Raw genomic sequence first — 23,679 nt, 5'->3', positions numbered from 1 at the left:
AAATGAAGAGGCATACCATTTTCATGGATTAGAAGATTCAGTATTACTAAAATGTCAGTTCTCTTTAAATGAATCTAGATTCAACAATCCTGATCAAAATCTTATCAGGATTTCTCTTGTGGAAACAGACAAAGTAATTTTAACATTTATTTGGAATTTCAGAGCTTAGAATACATCTTTAAAAACACTAAATTGAAAGACTCTCATCTGATTTCAAGACTTACTATAAACCTACTGGAATTAAGACAAAAATAGCAAGATAATTCAATGGGGGGGATAAAAGAGTTATTTCAACCAACTGTGCTGCATCAAAAGTATACTGTATGGGAAAAAATGAAATTCAACATCTGCCTCACACTATTCACAAAATTTACTTGAATTTAGTTGAAATGAAAGACAGACCTAAACATAAAACTAAATGATGATACTTCTAGAAAAAAAATGTAGAATACCTTCACAAATACCTCACCTTTTGAAGTAAGCAAATATTTCTTAGATAAGACAATGGAAAAGCATTAATCATTAAGAAAAAAATTAGTGAACTAGGCTATAACAAAATTTAAAACATAGCTTTTCAAAAGATCATGGAGAGAAACTGAAAAGGCAAACCTCAGATTGAGTGAAAATATTTAACAAAGATCTCAAATAGAGAATAAAGGTATCAATGAACTGCATACTTTACTAAAATGATAAACTGTATGTTATGAATATTTTAACAATAAAGGCAAAACAAGGAGAATATATACAGCACTCTTAAATCTCAATAATAAAAGATGCTCAACTTTATTAGTGACCAAGAAGATGTACATTAAAATCACAAGAAATGCTACTGTACTCCCCATAGGATGGTTAAAATTAAAAAGACTGACAATACCAAGAGCTGGCAAGGATGCAGAACAACTGCTACTTTCATACCTTGTTGCCGGGAATGCAAAATTGCACAATTTCATTATGAAAGGGTTTAGATGTTTCCTTAAATTTTAAATATGTATCTAAACCAAGTTTTCTCAGACTCAACACTACTGAGATTTTTGGTCAGATGGTTCTTTGCTATGGGAGCTGTCCTGTGCACTCCAAAATGTCTTGAAGTGTTCCCGGCCTCTATTTGTCTGATGCTACTAGCACCTCCACATTCATGACAAAAATGCCCCCAAACACTGTCAAATGTCCTCTAGAGTGCAAAATTGTCCCCAGCTGAAAACCACTTAGCTATTCTATGGCCAAGCCACTGAACAACTTAGTTACTTATTGAAAAGAAAACATATTTCCAAAAAGAGACTTGTGCATAAAAATCCGTATCATGTTTTTTCTTAATAACTAAAAAAAGAAAACCAGAAATAATCCAAATGTCCCTTAACAGGTAGGTAAATGGATAAGAAAATTGTAATACATTCATTCATACAGTAGACTAACTCATGAATAATGTTGCTATGAACACTGGTATACAAGTATCTGTTTGAGACTATATTCTTAATTCTTTGGGGTGTTTACCTGGACGTGGAATTGCTAGATTACACAGTAATTCTTTGTTTAACTTTTTGAGGAGTCTACAATAACTTTCAAGAATATAAAGGGATCTGAGATTTTTTAAAAGTTGAGAACTGCTGTCCTAGAACATTCCAGCTTTGCCTGCATAATTTCTGCTTGTATATTCAACATAAAGACAGGTATCATCTGCTGTGTTATGAGGCCCTCCTATGTGTAGCTTATGCATACCTTCATCTTGGCTCTTGGTATGCTATATTTTAATCACTCTCCCCTCTCTAAACTATATATTCTTTAAGGCTGAGATTCAGGTCTTTTCTATTTGTGTGTATACCCAATGTCTGGAACGTAATAATGCACAAGAAGTATTTGTGACATATTTTTGAAGGAAATTAAAGATGATTATTTGAAATGTTCTATAGAAGAGGATGGATAAAGATTTCACTCATATGTCATCTCTAATTGCCTAGTAATGGCTGCCTGCAGGTCTGTGTTGAAAAGGATCCTGGGGTCATCTACAGGCTTAGCAGGAAGGAAGGCAGAGACTAATTAGCAATGTTACTGAGATGTGGAAAAATTCATACTTACACTAGATGCTAAATCCCCTCTCAGTTCTAACATTCCATGTAGGAAAAGCAATTATTTTTGCCTTCAAATCTCATCCTTATTAATTTAGTCTAAAAATCTGATACCTCTTTTATTAGTAAATTAAATGTGACAATGTTGCAAAATCCACTAGATAAGAAACACAAATATTCCCTTTCAGTCTGCATCCCTACCCCTGGATCCTGTCAAGATCAAAAGCCCCTTATAGAATTCTTCATGGATTTTTACAAATACATCAACACGATTTTATGATAATATGAGGTTGTTAGATTTGAAATGACTCATACTGCTTTCATCTGGGGACTCATGCCTTACCCAAGTAGCATTCAGAGAAAAATATATACAGCCTACGTTTTCATTTTATTTCTAGTTTCATGTCTTTGGTTTTATTTATAAAAAGCTACACATTGCTAGAAAATGAAAGTCATTCCACTGTATTATTACATTATTTCTTCAATCTCCTTTTACAGATGGACAGCTATTGGAGTTAAAGAAATTACTTGCTAAGATAAAAAAATAATAATTATGAGTTAGAAATCAGAGGATACATTTGAATGGGGAATCCGAAATCATTATGGCCTCCATTTCAGGAAAAAATGGGGGGGAGAAATCTATAAATTAAGTGTGGGTACATTATCATTCACATAGTTGACATGTTGATAAATCACGGTATTAATTTAATGACACTGACCCAAAGATGTTACTCCCAGAAAGAGCCTTTCATTTGTGCTGTTTAGATTTCTGCAAAGATGACTAGGCCTCAGAGAATGAGCAATGTACTTATCTTAAACTCACCCTGTATGGTACAGAAACACTAAATGAGGAATTGAGAATTTCATGACAATCTAAATGATGCTACCTTCATAAAGGAAAATTTTTTTTTCTAATTTCTTGAGGATAGGAAAGAGCAGCAGGAATGCTTTTTCCATATGCATATGTGTGCAGAAGAGCTAATAAACTATGACTGTGATAGAAAACAATTTTGCAGCCAAGGCACAAAAAAATACCACCTTGAATTTTACAGCACTTTTTGCTTTTTAAAAACATGCTCACATTCATTATTTCATTTTATCCTCCCAAGAAACCTGTGAGGTAGGTAAGTCAAGTTTCATTATCTCCTAGATTTATCTAACTCTTGCCACTACTACTTTATGACATGGTTTGTGAATCCAGAGAGAAGAATTCCTTGCATTACAGTCATAGTAAATGACTCAGAAGAATTAGAGAAATGAATTAACAAATATGCATTACGAGGGACAGGGATGCTCTTTCTTAACTTGGGAGTTGACTTTCCCTTATAAATATTCTACCAGTAAAAAATTAGCAATAAATACATTTGTCCTGGTGTATTGCAGTGGGGATTTTCAGACAAACCACAGTTGAATTGCCAGCACAGCACAGGGGGATAACTATATAAAAAGTGACCCCCCATGACTATGTGCAACAAAAGCAATGACTCTTAATTTCTTATCCTCTTTCTCTTTTTTCTTACTTAACCCTCTTTCTGGCCTTTAAAAGATCAAAATCTAAGAGAAGAGTAGAGGAGCATTTTAGGTAAGACAATGCAATGAATAAAAATTGCCACTGTATAGACAGAGCCCATGATTCTATTTAATGTAAAACTACTATACATATTATTTATTCCATGCCTTATTAGAAATACAAATGAACAGCACTTATTTAATTCTAATAATATAGCAGGCAGACTAAAGAAATTTGCTTATAAAAATACCACCTCAAAGTTTGTTCTTCTATCACAGTGAGGATGGGGAACACATGTACACCCATGGCGGATTCATGTCAATGTATGGCAAAACCACTACAATATTGTAAAGTAATTAGCTTCCAATTAAAATTAATAAATTCATATTAAAAAAGAAAAAAGAAAAGCATTTCTTTAGGAGTTGGGATAGAAAGAGGTTTTGGTCAGCTCTGCTTATCAGTATAGCCCGTTCACTTGTTTATCTTCAAAGCATTTCACCTCTGTGTGTAAAGTAGAGGGGCCACTGCATTCAGAGGTCTCTGCTCTAGACCCCCTAAGCTCTGACCCCCACAATTCCCTCTCACCAAGTTCATATCTGAGATGAACATGGCTAAGAGACTGTCTATACTGGGTCTTAGAACCAAACTCAGTTTTTCTGCTGATGGCTTATATTTTTTAGAGGCAATGAGAATGTTATGTGATCATACTATATAGTAAGACACAAAGTTAAATTTGACAATATTCCAGGAAGCCTTCATGAACTGTTGTTTTTACCTGTAGTTGAAAATATCTAGCCAAAAGGTTTTCCTGCTCCTCCCCATCAGCTCAGTCTGGTTAGACAATGCTGTTTGGACACAGTGCAGCTAGAACTTTGTTCTTGTTGGCAGCAATTCACCCCTAAACAATGAGAGGGGAATGCTATCTTCTCTCCCTTCCTCACCCCTGCTATGCTTCAGAATCTAGTGATTAAGGCCTGGGATTTGTGTTCCAGCACCTCTCCTTTCTGACTTTAGAAAATAATTTATGTGGGCATTAGTTTCCTGATTTGTAAATGAGGATTCTGAAAGGCCCTGCCTCATAGGGGGTTGTGAGAATAAAATGAGGTCATCCTTAGGGCAGAGTGCCCAGAATGTTGTAAGTGCTCAATGTTAGAAGGGTACATTTATATAGTTAAAAATGTGGTTTTTCTCGATCCTGACAGCAGGCAACCTTAGGAGAGGTGAAATTTGTTGTTGTTGTTCAGTTGCCTAGTCGTGTCCAACTCTTTACGACCCCATGAACTGTAGCATGCCATATCGCACTGTCCTTCATCATCTCCCACAGTTTGCCCAAGTTCATGTTCATTGCATTGGTGATGCCGTCCAGCCATCTCATCCTCTACCACCCTCTTCTCCTTCTGCCCTCAACCTTTCCCAGCATCAGGGACTTATTTTCTGACACCTTTTCAGACAGGGTCCAAGGTCAGTATGTATCTATAGTGTTGACTTCTGAAACCATGCTAAAATATAACACTGCTTTTTTATACCCTTATGTAATCAATTCTTTCCTATCTCAATCTTCCATTGTACCTCACGTTCAGCTACATGTCATTCTACACAATTGTCCTGTTCATTATTTTGTCCTATCTCAGAGAATGGGCACGCGAAGAATGGAGATCTTATACTTAATGTTAGTTTCTGCTACTCTAGCTCCACTAGAAGTTCTTACACTGATTACCTAAGATTTCCATGGTGCCCATAACCAAAATATTTTTCAGTCCTGATTTTCCTGGATCTATTTCTCCATTGTACCCAACTGACTACTTAGGGTTTCTTGAAACCTTCAAGAAGCTACTTTTACCTAATGCTCCTCCTACCTCCCTCCCTATTTTTTCTTCGCCTTCTCTGCCCAACGACCAAATATCAGTATTCCCATTGGGCAGCAGCTTAAAAGGAAGAGGCAGTTCTGTCTGTGCTGATGTAGACAAATTTCTAAAGTATCTCATGAACTTTTAAAAAGAGATGCTTTCACTTATCATTGGCTTTCTATGCTTATTTTTATATAACCCAACCATGTATATTAGTTTTGTGGGGCTGTTATGACAAAGAACCATAAATTGGGTGGATTAGCAATACACAAATTTATTTTCTCATAGTTCTGTAGGCTGGAAGTCTGAGATTAATGTGTCAACAGGGTTGGCTCCTTTGGGGAGGCTCTGGGGGAGAATCTCTTGCTTGCCATCTTCCTAGCTTCTAGCCCTTGCTGGCAATTCTTAGCATTCTTTGGCTTGTAGATTCAACACCCCAATTTCTGCCTCTGTTGTAATATGGCATTCACCTCTGTGTGTGTCTGTGTCCAAATTTTTTCTTATCTTACAAAGACACCTGTGACTGTATTAGGATCTTCCCCCTCTGATCCCGTATGACTACATCTTAACTTGATGACACCTGCAGAGAACCTATTTCCGATTAAAGTCACTTTCACAGGTCCTGGGGGTTAGGATTTCAACATATCTTTCTGAAGAAAACAGTTCAACCCACAACACTATGCTTAACTTTTAACTGGTTTAAAATGTTAACAGAGGTAATCCAAGCGGTGGGTTTCCACAACTCATTTTCAATTTGTCTTCTCTGTGTCTTGTATATTTTTCTTAATCTAACAAATATTACACATATACACGCAAATATTGATACCTACATATGCATGCATATATACTGACATAAAATAATTAGTACCTTGTAACTTTCTATCCTTGGGTCACCTGGGTCTCCATTCTTGGATCCACTTCCTTTCTACTCACTCAGCAGTTTCATCCATTCTCATGAATTTAGCTCTGGCCTGTGCACTGAAGACTCCAAAATCAATGTCTCTAGCCCTTTGAAGGGTTTCAAATATGTATCATTTAATATGTCCACAACAAAATTACCACTGGCTTTTCCTTTCTTGTCCTCCTTCTGTCCAAACCAGACACCAGGGAGTCCTCCGAGGGCTCCTTGTCCCTCAGCTCTCACATCCAATCAAGCACCACTCCGCTGGTTCTTTCTCACTGACATCTCTCAGTTCAAGTGATCCTCTCCATCCAACTGCCGTTGCCTAAGTCCAGGCACTCATGATCTCTTACCTGGACTATGAAATCGCTTACTAACTGCTTCCCCTGCATCCAATTTTAACCCTTTAAAACCATCACTTTCAGGTTAGGCAGAGGTAGTTGTACACGTGTGTGTTAGTTGCTCAGTCTGTCTGACTCTTTGCAACCTCTTGGACTGTAGCCCGTCAGGCTCCTCTGTCCATGGGATTCTCCAGGCAACAATACTGGAATGGGTAGCCATGCCCTTCTCCAGGGAACCTTCCTGACTCAGGGACTGAACCTGGGTCTTCTGCACTGCAGGCAGATTCTGTACCATTTGAGCTACCCAGGAAGTGCCAGAGTCAGATATATGAAATGCAAATTAGACTACATTGCTTTGCTGCTTAAAACCTGTGTCCTCTAGCTCCTGAGTCTGCACACAAGACTCTCCATCACTGTCCCCCCGACGCCTGTAGCCTTGTCTCCTGCCTCTCCTCACTTCCCACACTCACTACTAACATCAGACGGCTTGGTAGTTCTGCTTCCCACTCCTCCTCTGCTGTGCTGGTCCCTCGGCCAGCAAAGTCCATCCTTTCTCTTTAGGATGCATTCCCGGTGTACCATGTCTTCCGAGAAGCCTCGTTGAAACCCAGGTCAAGGAGTGTTCTTAGTATGTATGACCAGAGCACCCTGTGACATTGCTCTTTTAATCTTTCCCATATATATCAAACGCCAAATTTTATGTCTGTCTTTCTGACTGTAAGCAGAACAATGAACACCAATTATTTCAACCAAGTGTCTACAGTGTCTAGTCCAGTGCCTGGAATGAAGGAGAGGCTAAAAAAATGATGGTTTAGTGAACAAAGGAAGGCGTTTTACTATTCGGGAATTTCCACAAACAATTAACAAAGGAATAAATTACCATTTAGTTTTATGTTAATAAAACTTATTAACACTTATTTTATACAGAACAGGGTCTCTTGACCTTGGTACTATCTCAAAACACTTATTTTATACAGAACAGGGTCTCTTGACCTTGGTACTAGTGACATTTGGGCTCAAATGTCTCTATTTTATACACTTATTTTATACAGAACACTTATTTTATATAGAACAGGGTCTCAAAACACTTATTTTATACAGAACACTTATTTTATACAGAACAGGGTCTCTTGACCTTGGTACTAGTGACATTTGGGCTGGATAATACTAATACTAATACTAAGCATCACAGAACGTTTAGCAGAATCACTGGCCTCTACACACTAGATATCTGTAGCTCCCCAATTCCAAAACTATCCCCTAGTATCCCCAGGTGGGAAAGGAGGGACAGAATTAACCCAGCTAAGAGGAACTAGTGTAGATTGATATTTAGTATAGATCTTAAATTTTATAACATCTGTGAAGGCAGGATTTCCCATAACATTTTATTTGATCCCAAGGGATATCAATTATTCTTTGTAACAGGAAATCTGCCACTGTTTATTATATGTTTTTAAAGGCATTTAAATCAACTGTATGTAAAACTTTAAAGCATTTTTCCAATATAATTACCTTGTAAAAAGATGAGATCATGTCATTTGTTGTTCTATAAAAATATAGGTTTGCTTCAAAAAAAAAAAACATATATGTGCTAATTCTCATTTGGAAAGAAAAGATGCTATCCTCTGGCTGTGAGAGAAGGAAGGAGAGAGAGAGAAAAGGTATAAGGGAGGTGGTGAGGGAGAGGCTTGTTTTAATTCAAAATTCAGGTGTTTTTTTTTTTAATGTTAACTCCCAATTTCCTTTGCTCTCTTCATGATTCTAACCCACTGTTATTGACCAGGGTGGTCAACATTAAACAAAGAACAGTGAACTCGATTACACAGCCTAGTCAGGCAAAGGTCAATCCAATATTCCAATTGACAGAGTTTCCAATATTCAGAGTATTCTACTATTCATAAACACCCTGAACATGAAAACTGTACGAAAATAGTTTAGAAATTCTGAGGCAAGGGGAGCACCTCCTATGGCCAGGAACTATAGATTTTTTTTTTTAATGAGCCACAGATATGAGCTCTCTTCTCTGAAGGTTTATGGCCTAGTAGGTGGATATAAAAGTTAATGAAACAGTCACAATGATGGGGGTATAATTAGAAACTGAATAAGTGCTATGGAGGAAAATAATTGAGGAACATGACCTGAACTTAGGGAAGTGACACAAGATCTGAAGAAGGAATCGGAGGAATTAACTAAAAGTGACAGAAGACAGCCAGCTGCAGGTGGAGGGGGTAGCATAAGTAGGTGCCCTTGGCAGCAGGGAGCACGTCAGAATGCAGAGAGAACAGAGGAGCCTGACGGAGCTGGGGAGCTTGGCCAGGGCAGCCAGGTAGGACCTACTGGGCCATGTCAAGGGTAGATAAGATACAAAGGCCATCAACTGACATAGATGAAACAAATCATTCTGCTGTGGTGTAGAGAATGTATTGGTAAAGCAGAGCAGAGAGGATGCATGGAGACTAGCACCAGCATCTTACCAAATCACTATTTCTTGAAAGCTCAGGCAAAAGAGTTGCAGTTTTACAGCAGGGATGAGCCTTGAAAACACGATGCTGGACTTCCTTGGTGGTACAGTGGATAGGAATGCACCTGCCGATGCAGGGGACACGGGTTCAGTTCCTGGTCCGGGAGGATTCCACATGCCGCAGAGCAACTAAAGCCCATGCACCAAGAGTCTGGGCTCTGCAGCAGGAAAAGCCACCGCAAGGAGAAGCTGATGCGCTGCAGGCAAGAGTGGCCCCTGCTTGCCACGAGAGAAAGCCTGCACACAGCAACAAAGACCCAGTGCCAACAAAAATAAAGAAAACACAATGCTAAGTGGAAAAAGCCGGTCACAAGAGGCCACAAGTTGAATAACTCCATCTACATGAAATGTCTGGAATAGGTAAATCCATAGAGACAGAAAGATCAGTGGTTGTCAGGGGCTGGGGTGAGAAGGGACAGAGGAGAATGCTAGTGGGTACCGAGTTTCTTTATGGGAAGATAAAAAATGTTTTAGAAATAGATAGTAACAAGGGCTGCACAACTTTGCTAATATACTGAAAACCAATGAACCGAACATTTCATAAGGGTGAATTTTATGGCATGTGAATTATATCTCAAAGCTGTTACCAAAAAAAAAAAACAAACAAACCTCCTATTATGCCATGGGAGAAAACAACTTCTAAATCTCTAAGCAAAAATAAGGTAAAGAACTGACTTTTTAAAGTCTTTAATTTTAAAGTCATGTTTTTTAAAATGCTTCTTGCATTCTAAAATTCAATGAGCCAAAATTTAACAATTATATTGAAAAAGGCATTTAAACACGAACAGCTGATCAATGATTTAGAGAGAGAGCCTTATAATTCCAAAATAGTTTTTTTTGTTTGTTTTTTTAATCTAAAAGCACCAGCCACTGGGAATTAGATCAATTGGAATTTTACTATTTTTGTCAATTCAGTCAAATAATGGATTTTAACTTTCAGCACGATTTTAATTTTCTACCCAGACAGCCACTTAGCAGATAGGTGATATCAATCCTGATTTCCAACTTCAGCTTTCTGTATGAATTTAATGGGGGAAATAATTGTGCAAGAATGTGTTTTAAAATACAAATCTCAACTACCCTATTATTACATTTACAGCTGATTACCATGTGAATTGCTTTTATGCTATGCTAGAATATCACTAATACTGCTCTTTCAAGGAGTACAGTATGAAGTAAAGGATGTATGCAACAGCCTCTAACAACGATGACACTGGCTAACACTTAGTTTTAAATTCACATTTACATTAAAATTATTATCTAAGAAAAAGTAACATGTGGGGCATTTTCTACACCAGGACTCTTTTTGGTATATGTGAAAATACAACTCAAAACAACACAGTGGAAATACAACACACTGACTTTCTTAACTGCAAAGTTCAGTGGTGATGCTTCCATCAGGCACAGCTGGATTCAGGGCTCCCAGGCTGGTTTTCTGACAGACTGGTTTCATTTTCAGACCCAAAGGTTGTCCCTCCTGATGGCAGGATGGGAGCAGCAGCTCCCCCCGATGCTCTCCCGCATTCTTAAGAGAAGACTCACTGTGGCTGCCAGGTTCTAACTGAACCCTGCGCTCAGTCTTGGACCACCCACCACACACAGCAGGATGGAGCATGCTGACTGACTCACGCCCAGGTCACACACACAGAATCCCATTCCAGCTGTACAGACTGACAACAGGGGGAGAATGAATCCTAGGTCACACACACAGCCCTGCAGGACAGAATCCCATTCCAGCCGTACAGACTGACAACAGGGGGAGAATGAATCCTAGGTCACACACACAGCCCTGCAGGACAGAATCCCATTCCAGCCGTACAGACTGACAACAGGGGGAGAATGAATCCTAGGTCACACACACAGCCCTGCAGGACAGAATCCCATTCCAGCCGTACAGACTGACAACGGGGAGAATGAATCCCAGGTCACACACACAGCGCTGCAGGACAGAATCCCATTCCAGCCGTACAGACTGACAACAGGGGAAGAATGAATCCTCCGGGTAGGGGTTTGGGGGTGGGAAACAGCAAGTATTGCTACTAGAAAGAAGGATAATGGAGACTGGAAGGGAAAATAACAAATGTCCCCTTCAAAGATGGGGCCATTTCCAGTTAAAGATGGGCCAACAGATAGGGCATGGGGAGGCAAACTGACAATGAGTTGGGAAGTACAGTGGACCCTTCTGAGGGTATCATCACACTGGTTTCCCTCTCTGAGAATTTTTCCATTTGCCTCATGGTTTGAACCAGATTCCTTCTATTTGCCCCTCCACAGCCACTCTGCATCCTTCAAGCCCTGCTTTCTATTCCAGAAGCCTGAACTGAAAGGATGACAGAAACAGTTTCTGGACCCTCTCTCTGACTTTTTGGTTGGGGTTGTTAAGTGGGGAACACCTGCAAAAGATCTAAGGGAAGGAGGAAGGGATCCTTTCAGTCTTATTCTATCCCTCAACCAACCATCATAGCTCCTCCCGACCCCTATCTTCATGGAGATATAACTGAAATGTGACACTGTGTAAGTTTAAGATGGACATGATGATATGACACACACATCTATATTTCAAAATAATTACCACAATAAGGTTAGTTAACATATTCCCCACCTCACATAATTACCTTTGTTGTTCTGGCAGTGGTAGTGAGAACACTTAAGATCTACTTTCAAGTATACAATATGGTATTATTAACAACTGCCACCATGCTGTACATTTCATCCCCTTTTATGACTGCCCTCTATACACAAACTTTTATTCCTAGCTCTGGTAACCACTCCCCAGGTTGTCCTTTTAGGCCTAGACATGATCAGGACTTCTAGAATACTACATTATTCTTTATGAGTTTTCCTAAACCATGCCCAAAGCTTTGAAAATTGTCCCATAATTAAACCCTCTTTGAATTAGCACATTTGAGTGCACCATCTGTTTCCTGCTGGGACCCTGACAGGTAAGTAATAAACATTGCAGCCATATTCCTTAATGCATGACCTCAATTTACATATTATTCTGAATTCTCACATTTGTTCAGTGAAATAGGCATTCTTAATCCTATTTGATCTAAAACGGAACAGAGGCTCAGAGAGGTTAAGTACCTTGACCAAGATCCCAAAGCTACTAAGGGACCCAACAGACACTAGTCTAATTTCTCATTCTGCATGTCCAAGATACATCATCTGTGGCCTGGATCATGACTTCCACTCTTGCCTTCTTATAGTCTTTCTCCTCACAGTAGCCAAACACCACCCAATAGGTCTGCCAAGGTTGTTACCACATGTCAATGAAATAACAAGCAATAACAGTAAAGTGCCTTACAGATTTAATAAATTAGCTCACTGAATATATATGTATGTGTGTGTATATACGTGTGTATGAGTGTGTGTGTGTGTGAGTGAGAGATCGATCCTCCGACCACTTTCAGAATCAGACTCCTTGAAGATGGAGGATGTGGAGGAGACTTTGGAGGAACTGATTCTAGGGATCCAATCCTTCTGTACTCAGCTCACCCATCATCTTCTCCTGGAAGTCTTTCTGATACCCCTAGAAGGGTGAGATACCCACTCTAGGCTCCCATAGTATTTATCCTACCCCAGCATTTATCCCATGTTATATAATTATTATTTGCTTTCCTTCTTTTATCCCACATTCTGCCCCATTGTAATTGCCCCTGTGTTTCTCCCTTTCTAGAATACAAACTTCTAGAAGGCAAGAGTCATATCTATTATTTCTGTATCCCTAATGTCTGATATATACCCTTAGCTAGGTGCTAAATAGGTATCTGTTAAATGAGTGACAATATACTTCTGAACAAAACCCATGACAAGGAGTTTCCCAAGATGGGCTGTCAGGGACAAGATTGAAGGGATTCCCTCAAGAGGAAGAAGAGAAACTGTGACTGTTGAGATGACATCTAAACTCTAAAATTACATGATTCTGGATAATAGAGCTCCACAAATTACAGGAACTATGTTTCTTTCAAGGGGTAACAGTTAATAATTTTAAAACCACCTCATGTCATTTTTGCTAACACTGATCAAATAACAAAAGATAACTGTAAATAATAAAACCTAGTTTTTCACTGTTGAAGAAAAAGACTATAATGAAAAATCTGATGGAATTTTAATAAGATCTTTAATGTAGTTAACAGTATAACACCAATGTTAATTTCCTGGTTCTGATCACTACATTACAGTTATACAAGATATTAACATCAGGAGAAGCTGGGTGAGGGATAATGAAAACTTTTTTTCAATTTTCTAAAAAAATTTTTAAATTTACTTTTGACTGCACTAGGTCTTTGTTGCTGCACATAGGCTTTCTCTAGTTCTGGAAAGCAGGGGCCACTCTCTAGTTGGGGTGCTCAAGCTTCTCATTATGGAGGCTTCTCTTGCTGCAGAGCACAAGTTTTAAGGCATGGATTTCAGTAGCTGCAGCTCAGCGGCCCTAGAGTGTGGGCTCAGTAGTTGTGGCCCATGGGCTTCATGGCCCTGGGGCAGGTGGAATCTTCCCAGACCAGGGACTGAACTATGTCCCCTGCATTGGCAGGCAGATTTTTAACCACTACTAGACTACCAGGGAAGTCCGAAACTTTTTTTGAACTATTCGTAAAACTTTTCTCTAAGTCTAAAATAAGTTCAAAATTCAACTGTCTCTGGTACATTCTTTTAAAGTCATACTCTAAGAATCTAACATAGGTGATAAAATTTCACCAAGAAGTACATGGGGGTGTAACACCTTAACAGCTTTCTGTGTTACTCAGGATGACAGAATTTTACAGTTTAAACTAAATCTTGGCAGTCCCAGTCCATTACTCTACTCTTGAGGGAACCCCCTCAGTATTATCCCTGACAGCCTAAAGCCTTTGCTAAAATGTCTCCAAGGACAGCAGTGTACCTCTATCCTAAAAATGAATTACTGGAAGAACAGCTTGAATTGTTGGAAAGATCATCCTCCTTTTACCCACCAAAGTGAAATTAGCCTCATGTTGACTCTCTGGACCCCACATGGTGACCCTTCAGATTCAAGAAAATAGTCAGCATCATTCCAACCTGTGGTTTTTCTTCTTCAAACAAAACACCCCCAATCCCTCTCCAGATGATATAATGATGTTTTAACAGGGGCCACTGATGCTTTGATGCAGTCATTTCTAAACTTTCTTCTCAGCCACAGAACTCCTCATCAAAGAAATTCTCAGGTAGAAGTGAAAGTTGCTCAGTCATGTCCAACTCCTTGCAACCCCATGGACTGTAGCCTTCCAGGCTCCTGTCCATGGAATTCTCTAGGCAAGCCCCTCATGTAGAAGTCAGTATGTAAAACAGATAAAACTTCTCTGCTAGAGGTAGTAGGTGAGAAGACCTAGGGTTATCTGATCTCCTCACCCCTTCCCTTCCCTAGTGGTCCTTAAAGCACAACTGTTGGAACATTTAAAACCTCCAGAATATAAACTCTTCCTTAAACCAAACTCTTCCTTAAACCAAAGGTATGAAAGAGCATGGGCACCTCAGAAACCAAGGCAGGGGTATAGGGAAGATGTTTTGACTACATGCTTTCTATTGTCTCCAATTATACCACATGGACAATCCCTGACTTACCTGTTGGGCCACAAGTGGTAATGATCATGACAATAAGAACTAAGACTTTATATGTATTAACTGAAGAATCCTATGATACAGATCTTAGGCATATCCCATGTTATAAATGAGAAAACAAAGGCCTAACATAGATAAACCAACTTATTCAGTAGAAGTGGTAGAACTGGATTTATAACCTGTATCTCTCTGACTCTGAACTATGCCCTTAACTGCTGTATTCTCCTGCCTCTCAGGAACAGAAATCTTGAAGGATTATGGGACTCCAGCCTACTCATCTAGCATCCTCACCTATACAATCGTCACTTTACAACCTGGAATCATCCTGGAGTGGATTCACTAGGGAATCCATTGTAAATACTCTACTCCTGACATCAAGCCTCTGCAATATAATCTGTCTCCCTTTCTTCAGACATATTTCAATTCTCAATTTAACAATATCATCTTGGAATCTGAGGTCCTAAGGATTAAGCATTCTTGGAATGGTCGGTCCATACATAAGGAAGGGTCATCTATAGATACTCTTATGCTAATGCCCAGCAGGGAAATGGTTTGCAAGGAACCCAAGCACCCCATGTAGTTCTGACCTATCGCTGTTTTATGCTTTTACACAGGGCAGATGCTCGGTGAGCCTCAGTATTCAGACTCTCCTCCTCAGGTAAGGGCTGGGATGGTGTTCATTTGTTGTAAATGCCCTCCTGTGTTTCCTTTCGGTGGAAACCCCCTACCTTAACACTTCAGTATTTGGCGTTTGCATCATCAGACCTCACTTTCCAAGTTCCACCCCAGAGCACATACTTTGCTGAGCCCAGATAAATAGCATACTAACAGTTCCATGTGATCCTAGCCAGACCAATAAGACTCAATATCAAGACGTGTTGGAACCACTGGAAAAGACATGTCTTTTCCCTAAGACCTCTGAGTTAAGAGATTATAAATCTAGTAGCCATCTTGTTACCAGGAGACTACCAGCTCAATGTTGAAACCAAAGAGAAGAAAGCAAAGTCAAGATATGAAACAGATTTCAGAAATCTTCACTTCAGACACCACATCCAGCTGTGCTTAGGGATGGACTCATTATATTTATGTGAACTAATAAATTCCCTTTGTAGTATAACCCATTCCAATTGGAAGTATGACCTTTGAATTCTCTATAAGCCTCTCCTGCTCATCCTTTATAAAATTATAACCTTCACCATACCATGGTGCTCCCTAAACCCCTTCCTACACTTATCTTTTTTTCCTAAGCACTTATCTAATACACTACAAGCTTTACTTATTTGCCTCATTTATTTTCTGTCTCCCCAACTAAACTCCATAAAGGCAGAGCTTAGGCCTACTTGTTCATAGCTTACCTTGAAAGGAATGACCCCAGAATATAGCAGGTACTCAATAAATATCAATGTTTGTGAAATGAGTGAGTGAGAGAACCTGGAAATCAGATAGTTCTAAATGGTTTATATGGAAATTCTCTTTGAGCATTATCAAGTCAGGATGGAAGCTTCCCCTGTGACCAAACATGAGGCAATTTCTCTTCTAATTTCAAATATATATTTAATAAGCATGTATGGAGCACTTATAGCTCATCACTGTGCTAAACACAAAGATAAATACAGTCCCCACCCTCCAGTAGCTTCCAAAGTGATGCTACTGTCTTGCATAATAGCCAGTTGGAGAAGCACCAGCTTTCAAGTATGAACATCCTTCCAGAGGAAGGCAAGGTAGTCTCTGGCCCTCTCCTTCTCCCTCTCCCATGTTTATAGGGTGATCTACAAACTCGAAGTGAAGATTCACAGATATCCCAGTTTGGAAACTGTGAGACAAGCAAAAAAGGGAAAGATACAGCTTAATTAAGGAGAGAAGAGGAGAAATAATAATAATAGAATCTCATCAAGAACAGTGGAACTGACTGTCGCTCCTCATGAGGACTGAACCGGACTCCTCTGGGACCTAAGACACCTTAGCCCTCTGGTTATCCTGTGGTTTCCTCAGCGTCCCCTAGAGTTCTGCTGTTGGCAAAACTCAGCCTTTCTTAGTCAATCTCTGTTTCTCTTGGTTTGCTTGCTCTCACATTCACGCCCTCTTTCCCCTCTTCTTTCCCCCCCTTTTCTTTCCTCATTTCCTTCCTTTCTTCCCTTCCTCCTCCCTCTCACTCCTACTCTTCCTTCCTTCCTTCACTTGTTTGAGTTATAACTGACATATTTTAAAATTCAGCTTGCTGAATTTTTACATATACACACATCTGTCAATTTATCATCACAATTAAAAAGTAAACATATCTGTCATTCCCCAAATTTCCTAAATCTTTTCTTAATCCTCTTTGCCTCTCTCTACTTCCTCTAGCCATGCCCATGCAATTGCTCACAGACAGTACAGGTTGTGGTTTCTAAACTTTCTTATAAAAAGAATCATGCAGTATGTACTCATTTGGTTTCTTTTACTCAGCATACTTATTTTGAGATTCATCCATGACATTGCCTATAGCAATATTCCATTCCTTCTTCCCTGTGGCCTGACAGTATTCCACTACAGGGACATACCACAGTTTGTTCATCCATTTACCTATTGATGGCTATTTGGATTGTTTTTAGTTATTTGACTAGCAATGAATAAGATTTCTACGAATATTTGTGTACAATCTCTGTATAAACACACATTTTTGTTGTGATTCAGTAAATACCTGGGATTGGAACAGCTAGGTCTCATAGGAAGTGCTTGTTTAAACTGTTAAGAAACTGCTGCTGAACTCTTTTCCAAAATGGTTGTACCATTTTACATTCCCACCCAATGTATGGGAGTTCTAGTTGTTCCACACCCCCACCAACATTTGTTATTTCAATCGTTTTTTAACTTTAGCCATTCTAATCAGTGTGATGCTACTTACTTGTGGTTTTAATTTGCATTCTCTAGTGAATAATAATGTTGAGTATCTTTTCATGTGCTTAATTGCCATCTGTACATCTTCATTGCTGAAGTACACATTCAAATCTTTTGCCCACTTTATTAGGTTATTTGTTTTCTTATTGTGCTTTGAGAATTCTTTAGATATTTTGGATATAAATTATTTCCCACGTATGTGATTTGTTAATATTTTCTCCCACTCTGTGGTTTACTTTCTCATTCCTTTACAGTAGAAGAAAATCATAATTTGATGAAGTCCAACTTATTACTTTTATTATGGTTCATGCTTTTGATGTTATATCTAAAACATACACTGAACTCAAGGTCACAAGGTACTCTTTTTTTCCTCAAAGAAATTTTACACTTTTTGGTTTTACATTTAGGTCTATGGATCATTTTCAGTCAATTATTGTATATAGTATGAGGTATGGTTTGAGGTTTATTTTGTGGCACATGGATATACAATTGCTCTGCAACAATTTGTTGGAAAAACTGTTCTTTCTCCATTGAACTCCCTTTTGAGGGGCCTTTGTCAGAAAATCTATTAATCAGATATGCTTGGGTCAATTTCTGGAGTCTGTATCTACTTCATTAATCTACTTATCTACCTTGGCTTCAATACCACACTGTCTTGATTATTATAGCTTTACAGTAAATCTTACAATCAGGTATGTTAGTTTAATTCTATTTTTTTTTTTATTTCTTTTGGCTCTTAAAACAATCTGCTGGAATTTCAAATGGGATTACAAAGACTATAGTTTAATTTGGGGAGAATCAGCACTTTAATAATGAATCTTTCAATTCATGTTATGGATTCTCTCTTCATTTTGTGTACCACCTGTAGTTTCTCTCAGCAATGTTTTATAGTTTTCAGTATACAGATCTGTAACATCTTTTGTCAAATTTACCCCCTAAGTATTTCATTTTTCCAATGCAGTGTAAATAGACTTTATTTTGTAATTTTAATTTCCAGTTGTTTGTTGCTAGAAGAGTTTCTTTTTGTTTCATTTCTATTTAGAGCAGATCTTAAAAAACCAAGCCATTTCTTAAGGCACTGGCCCAAGTTGTTGTCTGAGATGTGGAATGAACCCAGTCTAGTCAGCTACAGCTAAGAGTGCAGAGTCATATGGTACAGATCAGGTACATATCTTTGCTCACCTCAGGGATGGTCCAGGGTCACTGACCCTCACCAGGATTGGCCCTTGGTGAACCCATTTCATACCCTGTGTTAAATGACCACAAACAAATCAGTAAAATGATGAGAACTAAATGTTAATTCTGTCCTTTTAAATTTTGCACAGGAAACTTATATGGCTGTTTGGGAGGGCCAGCAAAAAAAGAATCTTGCATTGGAAGTCAAGTATTTATTTCTGTTGGCATCTCTAAATACAACCATATGGTCCTAGAGGCCAGAATGTTACAAATTCCACCTACTACAGGAAGATCTAAATTCCTAGGAGACCATATGTCTAATGATGTATCCCAGCCCCTTAATTTACACTCTCTTTTACAATAAACTCTGCTTTAACTGGTCTGCTAAGCTTAGAAGGCAGCAAAGTCCAAGGGATGCCCAGGGTAAATGGCCAGACTTAGAACTTTGTGACCATACAACTGCCCACCAAAAAAGGATATCTTGAGTCAAATACAATTTTAAAGGAAGGCATTTTTAAGCCGAGTTTTCTTAGTGAATTATGTTTTTCAGCACATGCTTATGCCTTTTTTTTTAATTCTCATGCATTCATTCATTTCTTCATTCAGCAGTTGTCCATGTAAAGCTAATGTGGATCTCAATACTACGGTGGCGGTAGGGGTGGGAGGTAACACCAAGATTCATAATGCAGGATTCCTGTTCCTAGGTAGGGAAACACACAGACCAGTACAACATGAATAAAGATACAAAGTGGAATATTTGGCACCGTGATTTGTAAAATATAAGGCAGTATTTCAATGTCTGTTATTTCACAGCTCAGAAGCAAAGACAGCACTGTAGAGAGTTGAGAAAGGCCTTCTGGAGAATGGAGGGAGACATGACCTGGTTCAACAGATGCAGAGGAGTTCCTTAACTGGGTGAGAGGACAATGTCTACCCAGTTCTCCAAAGAGCTCAGTGTACTGTGCTGGAGGAACACTGAGAGGAGGATGTGGTAGAGGGATGTGATCAATCACATGTTCAAAGATGGCCACACTCCTCAGCAGGAGACAGAATCTAATTCTCTCCTTGAATGTGAGTGGGCTTTTGTGACTGTTTCAACCAGTAGCAAATGGCAGACACAATACTACTTGGAAGATTCAGTCATAAAATTCCATGTCTGCCCTTTTCACCAGAACACTCTTGCTAGAGCCCTGAGCTACTGTGGGAGAACTCCCAGAGCCCTGAAGGTGCCATGCTACGAGGAGGCCCAGTCTACTTGATCCACAGACTGCATCGAGAAACCCTGACAAAGAAATGTCTAGCTGGCCCTCAGATGCTCTGGTCCCAGCCACCTCTGACTGCAACTGCATGAAACACTCGCAGCCAAACTGCCTAGCTGGGCCTTTCCCAAATTACTGACCCAGAGAAACCATGACAAATAAAGAAACAGCTGTTGTTGTTTTAAGCCACTAACTTTCAGGGTGATTGGTTACACTCAGTAATAGATGATCAGAACAATGAAGTAAGAAGTGACGTGGCTGCTTTTATTTTTTGTCCTTTCATGTCAGATATGGGCTGACTGGGATTTGATGACAAGTCTGATTCCACAGTGCAAAAGAGGTAGTTAGAATACACCCAACAGTAGAAGTAGTATCTAGATAATTGGTCAAGAAGATGGTAGAGGAAGAGGCTTTACAAAGCTTTGGGGACAAGACAGAACCACCACTGAAGCAGGTTGGCCTCACACACAGGAGGCAAAGGCAGAGAATCCACTACCCAAACCCATGCCAAGATTACACGAAAATAAGCAAGTGAAGCTTGAGGAAGTGTGACCTGACACTGAGTTATGAAGATCTAGTTACAGTGTTTCTCCCAGCAAGGGATACAGAAGGATCTCAGAGCCTGGAGCAAGATGGGACCTTTGACACCACCTGTGTGGATTAGATGGGAGTCAGATCAGGGGAGGTGCCAATCAGTTTATTTTGTTTCCAGTCAGCCCAGATTAACTGCCTATCCCACTCTACCCTACTTCTCTACTTGGAGAAGGAAATGGCAACCCACTCTAGTATTCTTGCCTGGAGAATCTCCATGGACAGAGGTGTCTGGAGGGTTACAGTCTATGGGGTCACAAAGAGTTGGACATGACTGTGTGACTAAGCACCACTCTACCTATCCTCCAGCAAAAGGAAAAAAAAAGAGGCCAAAAGACCAAGTAAGAAAGTAAGTCTAAGAAAAAAAGAAGGTACTATGCAAAAAGGGAAGATATTATGGATGGCATTCTGGTATAGTACACATTCTCCAAAAAATCAAATTAGGTAACCTATATTAATTTGGCAACATGCATCAAAACATTTCAGGCAACATGGCCAAAAACATCTTTAAAAGAATAGAATGCAAACATTTAAGTAACTGAAGAATGATCAATTTGATCAAATGTTTACAACAGCTACATTCACACCTTAAAAGGGGAACATTCAACAATCTAATTGTCCAACAGATTAGCAAAATTACAGAATAGTATGCAACCTGTTTTGAAAATTACATTATACAACATGAGAAAACACTACCAAAATGTTGTTTAGTGTAAAATTTTTCCTCAATAGCACATTCTGGGCCTGTTCCTTTAAAGATACCTGTAAGAATTCCTCATACCAGTTGGTACTCAAGAAATGTTGGTTCCCTAAATGAATTCTATAGTTAATTTTCAGTGAGGACCTATTACATGCCAGGCATGGTTTTATGTTCCCTCCACATAATCTCTTTCACCTCCACATAATCCTAGGAAGTAGATACTATTACCATCCCTGTTTTGAATGGGTGAAAATAGTGGCAGAAGATTAAGAAATATGCCCAGTAAAATGGTAACACTGGGGCAGCTAGGGACACACAGTCTGGATCCACAATACAGTATTGTCTCTTAAGCTAGAAAACTCCTAAAATAAGTAATCTTTGAAAAACTAAAATTTAGTTTTGTCCCCATCAAGACTTTATTTACCCTCAATCATCAAGAAAAAAAAGTAGTAGTAATATTCACTAGGTCGCATGATTATTGGCAACAAATCTTTCAGAACTAAGAGCAGAGGGAATGGTAACCAAGATTCCAGAATGAAGAAGGAGAAGGTGGAAAGATCCAAGTATATTCATTATTTACATGTTTTTCATTTTCTTCACTGGCCTGGGGAAATAGAGAAAGCAGAAGGAAGGAGGATAAAAAGGAAAGCAAATCTGTTACTAGGTACTTTGGAATCATTACACAGGAAAGATATCAGTAAAAACATTTTAAATGCATTATCTTGGGGTCTTCTACTTGCAGATTCATTTTATCTCCCTACTTATCTGTATGCATTTGTTTCAGCACCGATTACACTGGCGTAGTTTGTCATAAATTAATTAGGTCTGTTCAGGAAATTTTAAAAATCTTACCACCAAGAATTAAGATGAAATGAGAATAAAGAAACAGCTGATCACCGTCCCCTCAAGAGACTATCTCATGCTGTTTCTCAGTTGTTTCTAGACTCAGGTTAAGACCCCCAACTCGAAAACAGGATTAGTGCTACATGCACATTTGCCGCTTGAAATGGGGATGGCGCCAGCAAGTCGCTATTTCCCTCTCACACCTCCCCATTTCTCTGTCAGCATTGGGAATTGGGACCGACTTGAGGTGTGGGTGGTGGAGAGTGGTAAGTATTAACCAAAATTACCCCTCCCTCAACTTCTGCATGGCACTCACGCATTATTATGCCACCCTAACGCTCTCCATACCGTCCAAGGGGAGAGCATATGGAGCCTTGCAATATATTTTACTTCATTTCTCCCTTCATTCTCACACTCAGAAAGAAACAGGTAAGGTTAGATAAAATTGCTACTTAATAAGGTGTTACTGAGTGTGTAATTGCTCCCAGAGTGTTTTTAGAGTGATAGTCCGCCGGTAGGAGCCAAGTTTGCTATAAGGAAGCTCGCTAAACTGCCCAACGACTGCAATTCCATTCATTTGTGGTTGAGGAACACACCAAAGATTAAGCAGTATCTTTTACTAAAATACTTTTCCTCCCACCTCATTTCAAACAGGTCAGCAAATTCAGAAGTTCAAGGTTTCAGTCCTTAAGTTGCGAGGGAACAGGTTCTGAAGTCATTGCTAAAGTGACTTCAGAACCTCCTTTCTAGCAGCAGAAATTTACTAGCAAGCACATGTGATCTTCAACAGGGCTGCAAGCAGAATCAAGGCACTGTATAATTTTTTCAGAGCTTAAGAAATCTTAAAGATCATGATTGCGTTCACGTGCCCTATTTCACAAAGTAGGTCACCCAGCTGGAAGTGGATGTTAGTTCTGCTGTTAACTTACTCCTCTTCCTATTTTCTCCCCAACAGAGACATGGCAGACCCAGAACAATGTCGTGGTGGGCGGAGGGATGGGCAGTCTGACTTGGCAGGTAGGCTTCTGCTTAAATTGACACAGTTCTCACTTGGCATTAAAGTTTCTCTTGATGAAAACCGTGCCAATTTCAGAGCCTCAGAAATGGTTTTAGCCCTTCCCCACCCTCCCCCACACATACCTTGTAGCTTTAAGCCTTTCCTTCAAAGCTCTGTCCAGAGGGTACCAGGTGGGGACTGTCCAGACCTCCCCATTCTCCTGCTGGACGCTCTTGGAGGTGGCGTAGAGCTACCCTACAATCCCTGAGTTTTGGTTTCCTCTTGAATGTGTCTAAATTGCGCAGTTCACATCAAGGTGTTCATCAGAGAAGCACCGCCCGGAAACGGCAGCTGTTTCCTCACTTCCGGTCATGGGACTTTCACTTCCGCAGGAGATAACGTAGCTAATCACGTCGCGTTCACCTGCTTTCCCAGCGTCCTTTTCAAAGTGCTTTGGTCAGGAGTGCAGGAAA

At 39.4% G+C, this 23,679-nt stretch overlaps 1 long non-coding RNA gene across 1 annotated transcript in view; it reads right to left on the bottom strand.

Annotated features, from left to right (window-relative positions):
- LOC122682952 overlaps positions 1-23,461 on the bottom strand; it is a 71,539-nt gene extending 48,078 nt beyond the window's left edge. Inside the window, exon 1 of the long non-coding RNA XR_006337573.1 lies at positions 23,350-23,461. This is a non-coding gene — a long non-coding RNA (uncharacterized LOC122682952). The remainder of the gene's footprint in view (positions 1-23,349) is intronic.
- Positions 23,462-23,679: the final 218 nt, after the last annotated feature.

The sequence above is a fragment of the Cervus elaphus genome, chromosome 24 (assembly GCF_910594005.1).
Source record: "Cervus elaphus chromosome 24, mCerEla1.1, whole genome shotgun sequence".
Lineage (NCBI taxonomy): Eukaryota > Metazoa > Chordata > Mammalia > Artiodactyla > Cervidae > Cervus > Cervus elaphus.
The sequence above is the reverse complement of the archived record's forward strand: the minus strand, read 5'-3'. Positions and strand labels throughout refer to the sequence as shown.